Consider the following 15,828-nt stretch of genomic DNA (forward strand, 5'->3'; position numbering starts at 1 on the left):
ACTAACCCTAAAAAATATTTTCCATGGCGATTTTTCGTAACTTTAGGGCTAGCCACCCGTATAATAAGAAAATTTTTCGTAGTTTTAGGGCGACCTCGGTTTTAGGGCGACTTTTCTAGTATTTAGGTAAAAATTTCTATGAGTGTACGGAAAATAAGCAAAAACAGCTGCCAAGGCTGCAATCAAAATTAATTGAGCAGCTCGGAGCTCAGTGTCGGCAGAATGTGCGTGTGTTTGTGTTTTGTGATTGTAAATGTGATTGTGGACATCTATTTATTTGGGAATGAGTCTATGAGGCTGCGAGTCTATGTCAAAGTGAAGGCGTTGGCGTGGGCGACCGTCCACCAAAACACAGCGACCTACAAAAAATGGCCCAAAGACTCAGCATTTGCTCAGCCAAGATCTGGCATTCGAAATCGTTTTGTGTAAAAAGCATCTGAATTATGAGAACTGGAGGGGGGTGGGCACTCTCCATTATAAGTAGCAAATAACGAACTGAAAATGCTCTATTAAATACTGAAAAACATTTATTAAATTTAACTTAAATTAAATTTTAACTTAATAATTAAATGATGAAATAAAGTATGAAATTTATAACCCATTTATAAAATAATTTTCATTCTTTAAAGCTTTTATATAAATATTGTCCATATATCATCTCAATCAACTGGATTTAAAATACCTTTTGAACCAAGAGAAAAATTTAATTTAAAAGCAATTCTTAAGAGCTAAGTTAATAAACTAAATATACAGTTAATAATTTTATTTTCATACTTATTAGTTTTTATGTAAATATTATCTATATATAATTTTAATCATCTTGGTTTAAAATACCTATCAAAGCAACAGAAAAAAAAATTCATTGAAAATATTATTCGAGTGCAAATATTTTTCCTATTTTGTATAGAAAATTGTTTACGATTTTCATTTGAATATTCCCCATCATCGTGTTATTATTATTCTTTCATCGCGGTCGCAAGTCAATAAAATGAAATACTTCTGGCGGCCGCAGAGAGCATCAAAGACAAGGCGGCTCACTTTTGTTTTTTAGCCAAGACAACAGGCCAACTGTTGCGCATAAATAAGCAACAGAAAATGGGCTTTAAAGAACAACAGTCGAATCGGATAGAGAGAAACAGAGCTAAGCAGCTTTGTGGCCGGAGGAACACTTGCCGATAATTATGTTCAAGGCAGACGAAGGCTGAGCAAATCGAGGTCAATTTTGTATTTCTGGACACATCCAGCAATTTTTAGTAGCCACAGATTGGATTTCAGTTACCATCCTTGCCCTTCCATGCTTCTCTAACCACTTATCTGTGCTAATTAATTCTTTGTGCTTGGCTTGGTCTGAATTTCTTTATTGATTCGCGGAAATTTGTGATACTTTTACATGGGGATAGGGATTCCTTTGAATTAAAGGCCAATATTAAATATGGTATTTTTCATCAGGCAATTTAACTGCCAGGAATTTAAAGCTTTGCGCTCAATATATTACACTTTTAAATTGAATTACGGGAAAACGAGCAATTTAATTAAATTGATTGGTGCACTGTGAGGACTGACAGTAGTTGTTAGTCCGCCATTAGCTTTAGTTTCGGTTGAACAAAGTGAAAACAATTTAACGTTAATTAGAAACAAACATGGAGTGCGTAAAATGAAGTAATTCATTATGCATATTGCCATCGAGGGTGCAACGATGCTTAGTGGCAACGAAATAAAATAAAGTTCCCACTTATCTGCATTCGCATCTGATATATAAGGAATGCTTTTTCTTTGTCTCTGGAAATGCCAACTGAAACCCCAACGCTCAACATTTTCCATTCGCTTTATCTCCGAACAGGGTCGTAAATGAATTTTGTATGCAAAATAAGTGAAATGTACATTTGGTTTAGCAGGTTTTCTTTTTTGCTTACGCAGTTTGAGTTTAGCTGGTTTTTTGGTCTCCCCGTTATCCATATCCATTATTCCACAAAGATTGCTGTTTACAAGGAGTCAACAGACATGTAGAAACGATTATTTCTGCTTTATGTGCCACAGAGGCCATTAAAAGATTGAAGTTTCAAGTCGGAGCTCCATGGTTAAGCCATAAATGAATTTCGCCCGGTTGGTAGCTGTAAAATAGGAATAAATTCCTTTGTACGAAGGTTGAATGTCCTAGTTCTAGGGTCCCAGCATTTATTCTTGTGCATTTTTTATTGTTTATGCTACAACTAAATATTCCCAGATAGAAAATTTATCTTTGGCCGGCGCCAACAAATGCTAAACAAACAATTTTCAATTTAAATAATTCCTTCTGCATATCTTGAACACTGTTTGCCACATCTTTTCTTCTAGAATAGTTGAATAGATATTAAAATGCAAAGAGAAAAAAAAAACAGAAGGAAAAATATGGTAACGGGCGAAAGGAAACGCGAAAAAATATTCTAGCCGCTGGCATTAAAAGGCAACACGCAAACAATTTGCGATATAAACTCATAAAAATGCACGAATTTGTGTATATATGAAGTATACAAAAAAGTCGGAGTTTATTTCCTCTATATGCAGTGCTCTCGCCTAATATTATTTTTTGCCATTCGGTTGCTATCTTTACGTAGCATATTTTACCCCAGGCCTGTTTACTAATAAGCCAGCCCACCAACCCACCAATTGCCTCGATTTGAATTGTAGATTCAGCTCACACTTGGTGTGCAACGTGTGCAGCGTGTAAACAGTTTCTGGATATCTATTTCGCCTATTAGTAAACATTTGTATTTCTCTATACTCAGTTCTGTGTTTTCCCACCGAATTTGCCACTCATTTCCGGGAGCCGTTTTTGTGTGGGATCCGCAAAGTCTTCTAGGACTTATTTTTTTGCCTGGTATTCTGGCACAAATTTAATGACAGGCAGCATGTGTTGCGCATCGAGTTTGGGCTCATTGAATGCCTTCTATTTCTGAATAAAAGTGGGGGTGTATAAGATGTTTTTTCGTGTGCATATTTCATATGTAGCTAATTTTTCCACTGTTCGCTTTGTTTGCTGGCGTTTTACGATTTCTGACATTTATTGTGCTGAACTGTCTACATGACATTTTTAAGAGGTGGTTTATTTATTATTTTACTGGTGTTGATCCAAAGAAAATAAGCCTTAAAAATTTAAAGCAAAAACGTTTTGTGTTCGCTAATTTGTAAATTGTGAAAATGGTTTTCCGACAATTTAAAATAATATAATTTGTAAATTTAAAGCTTTGTTTTCTCTGATTTTTGTAATATTTATTTTTCTGCTTACATATTGGATTACACTTTTTTTGTTTACTACTTGCGGTTAAGCATAAACTTTCGCTTGTGTTTATGCATAAACAAACTGACTTGTCTTTAAATTTATGTGTTTGGGATTTGGCTTAATGATTTTAGGAACTCATATATTTCTATCATAAACCCAAATACATTTTTATTTCTGTGTAAATTTATAATGACCTCATAATACTAAAAATAGTAATGTTTATAGTGAAATTAATGGAAATTTCCTGAAATTCACTTCAAGATTTATGCTTAAGTGTTTTTCTTAATTCCGAAAACGTTTAATTTTGCGTAAAATATATATCTGATGGTATGTGGATGGTTTGTGTTTAGAGCAGAGTGTATAAATATTTGGGTGGAAAATCAGGCAGCACGACGAGCGCAAGCAAACAAATCGAAAAGGACTCTCACACAAACGCCGGAAAGTAATGCGTTTGTTTGTATGTAAATGCAAATGAAATTTTCTTGTCTTCCTGCAAGCAAGTGCATTAAAACATGCATGAGCCATCTTTTCCACCTCCCAGCGTCTTGTGTGCCAGAGTGTGTATCTTTGTAATCACTTTATTTTGCATATGTGAACTGAGCTAAGTGTATGAGAGAGGGAGGAGCACATGTGTGCGAGTAAATAAATTGCCAAAATATTTTAAAGGTTGCCACAGCCACGTCGCTCCCAGATTCTCTGGGCAACGCAGTGTACCTAGAGATGGGTGGGCTGTCAGTAAATGAAATAAAACTAAAGCAGAGCGACGGGGAATTGGGGAAAAGTCGGGGACAAGACGTTGAGCGGCATAAACTTGCTCAAGGATTTGTAAAATTTATCGTAGACATCATTATGCGACAATTTCTCCAGCTTACGCCCACGCTCCTCGATGTCCTGCAGCTGAGGCTGCTCCTGTTGGAGCAACATCCTGGCATCCAGCAGCAGCAGCTGCAACATGCGAACGCAGCTCATGTGTTGGAGCTGGCAGTTTTGCATTTCACGTTTTACATTGGCAAAATCGCTTTCAAAATGCAAAAAATCCAACAAAATAGCACAAAAAACACATACGAGGATATCCAACTAAATTATTCAAAACATAAGCAAGCCATGATGTATGGCACAAGACGGGAAACTAAGAGCGAAATTGCTGCAGGGTATGGGAAGATCGGAGTACGGAGTGTCCCTGGCAGATTACATTATTCCCCTAATTGATTGTGCAGGATTAAACTTTAGCCAGGAGGAAAATGATTGCAAATGGCAGTCACGGCAAATACAGCTTGATTGACTTTCAAATTGCTTGCATACTTTCAGGCACTTGAAACAATTTTGATCGCTGCCTTGCAACGCGTTGGCGTAGAAGAAGCAAGTGTTTGTAGTCTTAAATATTTATTTTGTTAATTGAAATAACTTAAAACTAATATTTGAATTAACGCCAAAATACTAAAATAAGGTATCATCCTTAATCCAGTTTAATTTTAAAATAAGTATTTAAATAACCCGACTATTAGACACCCATTGCTCAGCTGAATTTCTTGAATTTGAATTTCATTATTTGCTCATAACTATGAACTATAACTATGAATAGTACGATTTAAAAAATGAATTCTACATTTCGATAGGTATTAATAAAGCAAAGAAAATTGTACTGTATATTTTCCGAAATCTTTAATGATGTAGGAGCTAGACACATTTTAAGGTCTTAAGCTCTTTTTTTCCCAACTCTGAGGCCCATTTTCTCAGAATCCGATTCATTGTGTTATTTAGCATAGAAAAAAATCGAATAATGTTAAACTTTTATAAACGGTTCCAGCCAAAGGTGTCATCAGGCTATCAACCTTCGGCTTATTTAGTTAAAAACATTTTGAAGAGCCATTAAAACAATTACGGAGATAATTTGAGAACATATCAATAACCCTCCTGAGCAGACTCCGGAGTTCACCTACTTTTTTGGGGCGGCAGAGGAGAAAGCCATTAAGCAAATAAACTTTCTTGGAGTGAATGCGGATGGCAGACAAACCGCACAACATTATCCAATGGGCCTTCGGTGGGATCCCTACTCAGCCCCTGACAGCCATAAAAACGTGCAAAATGAATCATTATAAATAACAATAAACGGGACGTAAGCCATATTTTAGGCATAATAGCTAATAAAACACACACCAAAGTGGCCAGTCGACCGAGGAGGAAATACTACGTAGCAGTCCAAGTCCGAGAATGCCTGGGAATCATGCAAGCCTAACCGAAACGACGTGTCCATGTCCGACTACATTTAAAATGATAAAGGCAGGCCGAGGCAGACAGGCGGTGTGGGGGAATAAATAATAATAAAAAAAAGAGGAACGAAGAAACCGAACAAAAAGGTTGCCATGCTTCAACAATAAAGCCAAAGCCAAGAGTCCGAATGGAAAACAAAAGCTGAGGAAAACGAAAAGCAGGCCTCTGATTCTCGGGCTCATTCAGGCGTCGAATGCTGCTGCACCTTTCACCTTCATGGACAGATAGCAAAAGGAAAAGCCAGAGAGGCGGTCAGCGGCTGTTTGCTCGTATATTTCACGCTCGAACGTCTTTGGGGTCACACAAATCCGATTTACATGCAAATAAATAAAATTCATGTCGAACTTCGAGTTGCAGACAATAAATTTTTGAGTGCGCTTCACTTGCCGGGGCAAAAAGCATGAAAAGAAGCGCAAAAAGTAACCGAACGAAATGTCGAAACAGAGTGCAGACCAACCGCTTGAGAATCGCCTTTTAGTATGTATATATTCCCATCCAGCCGATTCCCTTTTTTTCTCCTGAATTTTCATTCAGTTTCTGTATTGCGAGGAGGACAGACTACGCGCTGTGAAATTGTATTTATAATGAATCCAATGTGATATGCCGATTTTCCATTTCTCTGACTTACACTTGACATTCGTGGAAATGAAACACGAAAATTGCCCCGGAATTCCTAGACTTCAATTTAAACTTTTGCCGTCGGCTGGCTGCAATTTATGCAAACCATTTCAATAAACTCATCAAATTCCCTGGACGGGGCACCCGAATTGATGCGCTTAATTTTACGGTAATAAAATGCATAGCCGGAGCAGATGTAATAAAATCATAAAGATGTCAAATGCGAAACTACAGCAACTAATAATAAAAGCAAATAACGTGGGGCTTCGTATAAAAAGCGATTACATTTTGCTACCCTGCATCGCAGGCTAGAGTGAGCTCTTATTTTGGACTCACTTTCTCATAGAATCGGTTAGGTGTTTATCTTTATTTCTAGGTGTCTGAAATGCGCCAAAGTTCCATCCATCATCTCCGCTTACAGGGCATCTCCTCGTCGTTGCGCGCATACATTGACATACTTTATGCTTGTTTTATTATTTTAAAACCTTCTGAGTCACTGGGAGCAACGAAGGAGAAATTTCTCCGCTGTCATTTGTTGTTGCCCGCTGCTCTTGTATAGGTGAACTGTGCGCCACGCCCCCTGCTCCCGCCTCCCCCGCAATGTTGTGATGAGAATGTAAATTACCCGGAAAATGCGACATATATACGTTTACAGCAAGAGCAACAGCAACAACAAGAGCATCGGCAAGGACAACTAGCAAGGATACACTTGTAAAATATAAAATATCCCAACAAATTATACTCATTTTAAATAAGTGTTTTGAAAATTAAAAAAAATTGTTATATTCGAATATATATACTTATATAAACAGCTCTTAGATTTTATGTCGTACAAAATAATTTTAACAAAATATATATCGCTTTAAAAAAAAGTACAGGGAGTATTAATTAAATACAAATTTTACTGAAATACCACATAAAATATTTTTTTTTAAGAAGAACAAATTTTTAATGTCCTTAAAATATTTTATCATCCTAATCTTTTATACAAAATTCATAAAAACTCAGCTTTTTGGCATAATAATTTACAGATTGTGATTGAGTAGGTGTTTAAAATTTCCATAACTTGTTTCTCGGTGTGGAAAAAACAAGAAAGGATGGGCGATGGTGGGGTAAATTTGGGGTGTGGCTGTTGCCACAAATGGCTCCCGCTGTCAACTAAAGTGTAAAAAAATGGCAAGTTGAGCGCTGAAAGCAGCGGAAGCCGTCCCCACAATGCAAGTGGAGCAGATGCCAGGGGACGGAGAAGCGGGAGCAGGGGGTGTAGGTGGGGTCGAGGGGCTGAAGACAGGAAGCAGGCGGAGGTCGAGGTCCTGGTCTTGGCTCCTGGTCGTTGCTCACCCTCCTGACAGCAGACAACAATGTAACATAATGGCGGTAACATTGAGTGCCTACATAAGTCCTTTTAATTTGAATATTTTACGGTGGCAACTTAGGTGCCCCCCTTCCTTTCCCCTTCCCTGTCATCCTTCTTCTTTCCCCCCAAACGAGCACTCACACACACACACACATCAAGGTGTTCGCCAATTCATGTGCTTGTGTGAGATTTAAGACGCCATTGAAGAAAACTTGTCGACTGAATTGTGCCTAAAATCTCAAAGAGAGGGAAAAAATAAGAAAGGCAAGAAAAGGCGAAGGGCACCCTGGAAAAAATCCCTCAGCACGTGTTGTAATTGTCGAGTGTCAACGCGGAAGTGTACGTGTGTCACCATCAGCCGGAAACGGAAATGGCAGCAATGTGCCCTGCAGCCCAAAATGAAAAATTAAAGTTATCGCCGTGTCATTAATGGCAATGTCAGCTAGGATTTTTCTTAGCTCCCTCCTTAGGGTTCCCGGTTTTATCGCGGGTTCATCCGTGTGACCCCTGACACTTTGCAGTTAAGCCTCGTGTTTGTCTATGCTGTTAACGCGATAGATAGGCATGTCTTGCAGACTGTCGAAGCGGGCTTAACATTTCCCAAAGGGGCCAAAGACAAGTTACCAGCCGCAATTCAGAAATTCAACACCACAACCTGGTGGCCATAAAGCTTCTCCAGACTTTATATGTGGCATGTGGGAGGTAGAATAGACCGTAGTTGTTTCTGGAACAAGTGTCGTTTTTCCTCTTTTGAAATGTATTTTAATTTTTTTATGGTTTTTATTTTTATAAACAAATATTGATTAGTATATATCCAAAATGCAAAATTATTGCTAAATTTATTTAAAATTTTATTTGATTTTGATTTGTTTGATTTTATATGTTTTTGAGGAAAATTAAATCAGAGTAATTGTCTCTACCAAAAAAGAAATTAATTTGTCGGTTCTCTTGTCACGAAACGTAGTGGATCCTCTCAGCACAAAAGCACCACTCTCTTCTTAGTGAATATCAAAAATGTTGACGAACAAACCAAATAAAACTTTGTACTTAAATGCATTCATAAAAACAATTACTATAAAAGGTAATGAGGCTTACATTTTTTTATTCGAGTCTTAAAATGTCAGTTTACATTTTTTCAGCACCGTGACACAAAAAGCTGGTCGAAAATGGCCGGGACCTATGGGGGAATTAGTACCAATCAATTTGTAACTATGCCGACTGGCGTTTCCGTTTTCGCATGGCCTTTGTGCGATTTTAATGCCACTTTAAAACGGAGTCGAATATAATAAGGTATTTTAATAATAACAACAGTCCTCGGCACACGTGTGCGTTTGGCTTTGTGTATGTGCTTTTCGCCTCCCGAAACTCAATAAGCCAACACTCGCACACACTTGCCGACACCTCGAGGTTAGGCAAACACTTTGGATGGCAATGTGGCCCAGGAAATGGGAATGGTAAGAGAAATGCCTGGCAACCGATAGACGTGTTCATCATACGCCACGTAAACCGGATATAATAATAAAGAGCAGCCAAGCTGAACAGAAAAACGAAAATACGCTATATAAAGAAAACATTAAAAAGTCAGGGAAACAGGTAAACAAACGGAACGACACGATGCGACGACGTCTTTTGTCGCTTCGAGCCAAGAAACTGAGTTTTTTTTCTTTGTTGGCTCTTTATCCTGCGCTGTTTACTTTCGACTACTGCGTCTCCGGCGAAATGCAAGCTGTGTAATAAAACGTGGCGCACAAAGTAAAGTCTTTGACGTATTTCATTAGCTGAAATTTGTTGGGGAAATAATAAAGTTGATCTTCAGCAGTTAAAAGGCGTTCGCTTCGGGGGATATTTCGCTTAATAACCTTTTGCCGGCATCGATACATCAAGTGGTGACAGTGGCAGGTGGCGGCTTCCGTGGCGAATCCAGATCCAGGTAAATTAATCATTTCTGTACGAATTCAATTAAGAATCGAGTGCCGGTAACGGCGCGTGTGTCAAACTTTTTGAATCACAATTCGGAGCTCAACTGGATTTTTCCCCATCGGCTGGCTTTCCTTTCCCTCACATCTTCTGTTGAATCGGAATCGTTCCTCCAAGTTTAACGCCTCAATGGAGGCCATTCGGTGCTTCAATTGCTCCGGCAGACGATGTTTGGAGCAGGGAACAAAAAGCATTCCAATCGCATTTGAATGCCACGTCTGGCCATTTCGGTTGGCTCTTCTTGCCATATGTCCAGCATTCCAGTTACTCTTATTTTGGTATCTGATTCCTTTTAGCCTGGGAATGGTTTTAATCCTATACCTGTTGGCCGTCTACAATGGGAAAAAGAAAAGCCAGAAAGAAGTCGAACCAATTCCATTTTGGTTTTTTTTCCGAATGTGTCGTTTTTACAGTGCGTATGCGTAATTTAGTTCGGCTCTTAATATCATCAATTATTAAAAATATTCTTTTTTTTGTTGTTGGTTTAGATTTTAAGAGTTGCTCAGACTTTCTTGATACACACCAAAAACACGCCGGTAATAATTCGATATGCGCATGGTAGATTTCTGGCATTTAAACGAATATCGTTTTTACCCTAAACTACTAGTATGATATCAAACAATATCATATTGACGATTTCTCTATCTCTCGGAGATTTTCCGACTTCGAAAAAGAGAAGCAATATGGCGACTTAAATTACGTGAGTGGGAGCGAGATTAAAAATACATAATTACATAATTCAACGTAATATCAAATTGATCATCGTTTTATATAAAGTTTTTTTTTGGATTTATTGTCTCTAACATTTGACCAGAAAGTAGATAAATTTAAAAATTAAACATGGTTTTTTTTTAAACCGCCAGCTGTTTCCGATTATGTGGAAACATCTGGCCAATGAAGTTGCAGTTTTTTTTGTCAGAAAAGCACTCACATATATATTTGCACATCAATGGATCGCTAATACGCCTGGTTAGCTCTGCGTTTTATTTTCGCACCTGCTGTTGCACTTCCGCCTGCAATTTCCAGTGCATTGTGGTAGAAGGTTCAGAGTGTCAGACTCTGCCCTTAGACAGATAGCTGTGAAAGTAATTTCAGCTCTCGGAATATTCTTTGCCCGAACTAAGTACACACTTGACGACTGCAATTGAAAATGCCGGGCGAGTGAGAGAGAGGACCAAAGTGAGATGTCCTGAATCTTAAACAACTTTGAAAACTACAATTGAAAGGCAGCGCGGACGTGGTTTAGCCGAAATGAAACCCGAATAAAAGCAGAGGAAAAGTGTAATTTAATGACCAACAAAGGAATACTTTCACCTGGCCAGAGTGAAATGGGGGAAACAATGCCAAGTCAGCTGCAACATCTTTCTGCGAACCCCAAGCGCCTGCACAAAATTGCATTTCTCTCGCTGTGCCCCTCCGCTCCCCTTCTGTTTTTTCGACGACGAAACAAAAACGAGCCAAACGTACAAAGTTTTCTTTTGCAATTTGTTTTGTTTGCTTCTTGCTTCGCTCATTCTGTAAACAGCATGGAAAATTGCACCAAACTTTGACCAGCAAAAACGGAAAGTTAAAGGTGCTTCCATGGATTGGATAAATCAGGGCAATGAGGAGGAGCCCCAGGTTCTGGGGTTCCGAGGATCCGAGGTTTGCAGCTTCCAGCCAGCCAGACATTCAGTTAGCCTTGGCAACAGATGTTGGCCACCCGGATTGATAGACAAACAGACCAAGTGACCGATGCAGCTGCTTTTCAATGGAATTGGCCAAGACAGATGAGCTGAGTCCTCCATCCTGCATCCTGCAAGCTGGCGGTTGTTGATACACGAGAAACGTTTCCGAGCACAGATTCGAGCGTAAGAAATTGGATTTTTCAAATGGAAATTGACTTTTCTTTCTGGCTTTTGGAGCTGGCAAAAACAAGCGGGGAAAAGCAAACAACAGTGGTCTCAACACCAAGGATGCCTTTAATGTCCTTGATTATTATAAGTTGACTTTAACGAAGTTTTTTTGTTTTGTTATATAATATTGAATTTATATTTATTTTTTAAGTTCTATTAGTCTTTGATAAATGTACTAAATAAATATTTTAACAAATTATATTACAATCTAATATTATAATAAAAATGTTGTTAAATAAATTATATTTCCTGTGTTAACTATTTTTCGACAATTTAAATACTTTCAAAAACCAATGGATTTTTATATATTCAATATTTTAATCTCCCCAATACACTCATTATCTTATTCATTGCCACCACTCCACCTAAAGCCTTTGTTGAGAATGGGTTTAATGGATTTTCTCTTCAGCTTTTCAATAAAAATGCCGTCACATTTTTGCAGTAATCAGTCGAGTGCACAGTCCCCCTTATTATGGGGCGACACTGGCAGCAGGGGCGTGGCACTTAAGCCTTTTCTGCCTACTGCTTACTACCTACCATCCAGACCCATTCCCTGGAATCTCCCTTTTCTTTGTAATGGTTTCCTGAAGACATAAAGAAGAACGCAAATTGTTCACCTTAAACACCCAATTATATCAAAAAGAAAGAAAATGAAAATGTTCCATTTAACGCAATCAAGTTGATAAGAAGGCAGAGGAGAATTTCCCAGCTGCCAGAAGGCATAGGCAAAGGTACAGGTAGTAACGACAGGTAAGAGGCGCCCTTTATTACGCCACAATAATGAAGGCGCTTAAGTGAGAAAAAAGAAGATGAGGAAGCGACAGCAGATGGCAACAAGAAAAATCCCTCAATATGCAATTTACCATAAATTTGTAATTTACTGTCAAATTATTTTCATAAGCCATTTGCATTTATATGGCCGCACAAACCCAAGCAACTTGGGGTGGAGCATATGTGGTGAGAATAAGCAACCACAAGTCCCCTTTCTTTATTTTCCCTCTTCAGCAACTTAAGCACTTAGCACAGCTTTCACTTTCGCAGCAATTTCCTTTGGCGTCGTTACCCTCCTTTGTCTTTTTATGCGTGAAAATGTGACACCCCTTAGAAAGTAGACTCATAAAATATTAAAAATTGATTTTCCATCCAGTCATTAACTTGTTTAAAGCCATTTTCCCTCTTTTTTGTTTGCGGAAACTAGGTGTCAAATGCATTAGGAAATGGCTGGCTAAATTGTTCAATTGTATGTGAAATTTAAATCGTGTCAAAACCGGCAAATGAATTGAATAAAACTGAAATGAAATCGTAAAATGAATTAGATTTTTTCCCAATTTACATTAAACCACAATTTGAGTCTTATTTTCAAACAATCAAAAGCAAAACTGTTTATGATTTCCCCAGTGATAGCAAAAACTGTTCATTATAGCCGTAAAAATACAAGCATTTCGGTAAATTAAATTTGCAAAAAATAAAAACCGAATAAATCGCAACACTCGGGCAAATAAAACGTAAATTTCTAGCCATTCACAAAGGAATTGATAAACGAAAAATGCTTTAGGAAAATAAAATCAAACTAAATTCATGTGTTTGTGTGTGAGTCCCATGGGCTGTTGGCCAGGACACGAAAAAAAAGTCCTCTAGAATATAATAGAAAGAGGAAAAGCATTTAGCAAATGGAAATAAAAGTTGTGCAAAAAGTTTATTTATGGGGATGGCAACACTTTTGGGGGTATCTATGAGGAGAGAGGCGGAAGAGGGAAGTAAAGCAAACGATTCGAGTGATTTGGCTGATTACCACCCAATCTCTCACATATCACATCCAATTATACTCCTTTTCGTCCACAAATTATGGCTTCATTTGTAACCCTATACAAGGCCAGCAGCTCTTAGAGGAGTAGACATTTCTTCTTTGGTATTTCCGTTTTTTTTTTCGGCCCACTAATTTAGCGACGTTTGCTAATTTGATGGCCATGGCTTCGCCGCCGTTGATTACACGGTAGGATGGCAAGTGGAAAGGGTAAGGCAGCAGCTGCCTACGCCTTCATTAAGGCCATTTGCAAAAATCATTGCCATCCACACAGCGAAAGGTGGGTGGTTTGGGGGTGGGTGAAAAGTCCGTTTGAAGAAATATGCAAGTTGGATTGGGTAAAAGGGAAACGGCGAAAAGGAAATGAAAATCATTGGAACGATAAATTTAAATTAACATACTTAATTTTACACAGCACACTCACCAATACCAAGGGCGAGCGTACACCCATGGGGCAACGGAAACCCGAGCTCAAAATGAATTGCGACAATTGATTTCCAAGTAATTAGCAACCCCGCACCTCAGGCACTTCGGCTTCTGCCGATGCTGCCAATTTCAGGGCAACATTTGCAAGGAAGTGCGTTAAATTTAACGAAAATTGCCCTTAATGAAAACGCCAGAAAGTAAATAGTTTCAATTACAGGACAACTTCGGTGTGCACGCGGCGTATACGTGATTTCAGGCGGCTGCCACAGCTGTCGCTTCAAATCCAAAGGACTCTCTACCATTCGGCTGCCTTTGAAGTTATTATATTTGGACCGAGTCAGAAACACTTTCTTGATAATTCTATTTGCGTGCTCTATAGGACGGGGTTGTGGGAGGCTTACCCACTCAGACAACTTGAGATTGATTGTGCGGTTCCTGCGGTTTCGGGATTTGAGCGGCTCCTTAATTATATACGCTTATGTGTGTGCACTGAAAAAATGTGTTTCAGTATAAAAACAAGTTAGTTAGTTAGTTAAATTAAATTTTTATATATATTAGACTAATTTTTATTGTAACTATGAAACAAAAAATGCCACATTTATTTTTAATATCAGAATTATTTGTAAATCAGCTACTTGTTAGTTACAAGATTAAGTAATAATAAAAAATATTGAGAATATTATAAACAAAATAATATAAAAGAAATATCAGATCATTTTTTCCCCTTTTTTTATGTGCACGATTTCGTGGATTTTTTCTTTATTCCATTTGGCTGCGTCCTTGAATCCGTATGATAATGACAATAATGTTGCTTGTTGAACATGCGGATAGATATAGAGTCCTGAAAGTACACAGTGTGTGTGTGTTTGTTGCTCAAATGAATGTCATGAGCAGACATTTGCACTCTCATCCCTCCATTAACATTATAATCCACTCCACGCACACAATCACACAAACAGCAACGAAACAATTTCACGTAGTCCGGTGAAAGGGGAAAGTGGACTAGGGAAATGGGAAAGGGGCGATGAACGTGAACGGGATACTTCAATGGCACTTGTTCACGCCACTGACAGTTGGCGTTAGCTAAACGCAACTCACATGTTGCCGCCACACACAGTTGAACGTGCCACGCCCCCGCAGCCGCCCCTTTTGCCGGTGTCAAAGTGCACTTGTCGGCCTCTGTGCTCTATACATACACATGTTGGTGGTACTACTACCATAGGTGTAGCTCCATTTCCCCAGCTTCTGCTATTAGCAGCTCTCATTTCGACAGATGATGAGTTGAGCTGCAATTCATGCTATTCGGAAGATCAAATATTTGTCATGCATAATTAAATGAAACCGGAACAAACTGGTAATCGATTCACTCTTGTTTACTTTCAGCAAACACTTCTAATTCGTAAATCTTTAAAAATGCATTAAAGTCGGAGTACTAATAAGAAACTTTTAAAATCTACATTATTAAAAGAACGTTAAATATAATTTTATGCATTAAAAATTGTATTTTTTTTAGTAAACTAATCCATTAAAATTTTTTAAAAATTAAAACAAAAATAATTCCATTTACAAAAACACTTTATGTACAGAGAAATAAAGAATCCCATCAAGGCTTTTAGCTATCTAGCCCATGCAAAGTGCCCGAGGCAATTTAGCAAATCTTAATTGCATGCTGCAAAGCTCTGAGAGCAATCTGCAGCTCACATCAACCGAAACTCCCAGGAGCCGCGAGGTGTTAAAAAGTGCACATTTGTCAAAGGTCTTATCGGCCGCAATATTCCCCCAGCAAAATCCGAACCCACCTGTCCGGATCCCCATCGCCATTGTTGCCGCTTCGCTTACGGTTACGGTTACGGGTTATCTTCGGTGTCATCATTAACCGCAATCAGCGAACATTTTATGCCAAATGACAGCAACAATATAAAATGCTTTATGCCTTGTGTGCATACCTAAATATTGCCAGGGGAATTAACAGCAACCAGAACAGAACAACAGATAGGGGGTAAAAAAAAACAGAGAAACTTTCATTTAATCTGTTGATCTGCTCGTGTGACAGGCCAGGTCCAAAGGAGACCAGGAACTTTTTTCCCACTTTCACACAACTTTTCTGCTGAAATTTTAAGACAGCTTTGAGATTTTTCCACACAAGCCTCCGAAACAAGCAAAAAAGAAGTCACAAGTAAGCTGGGCAAAAGAGCAGAAAAGTTTATAATATTTAAGGGCT

The sequence above is a fragment of the Drosophila takahashii genome, chromosome 3R, assembly GCF_030179915.1.
Source record: "Drosophila takahashii strain IR98-3 E-12201 chromosome 3R, DtakHiC1v2, whole genome shotgun sequence".
NCBI lineage: Eukaryota > Metazoa > Arthropoda > Insecta > Diptera > Drosophilidae > Drosophila > Drosophila takahashii.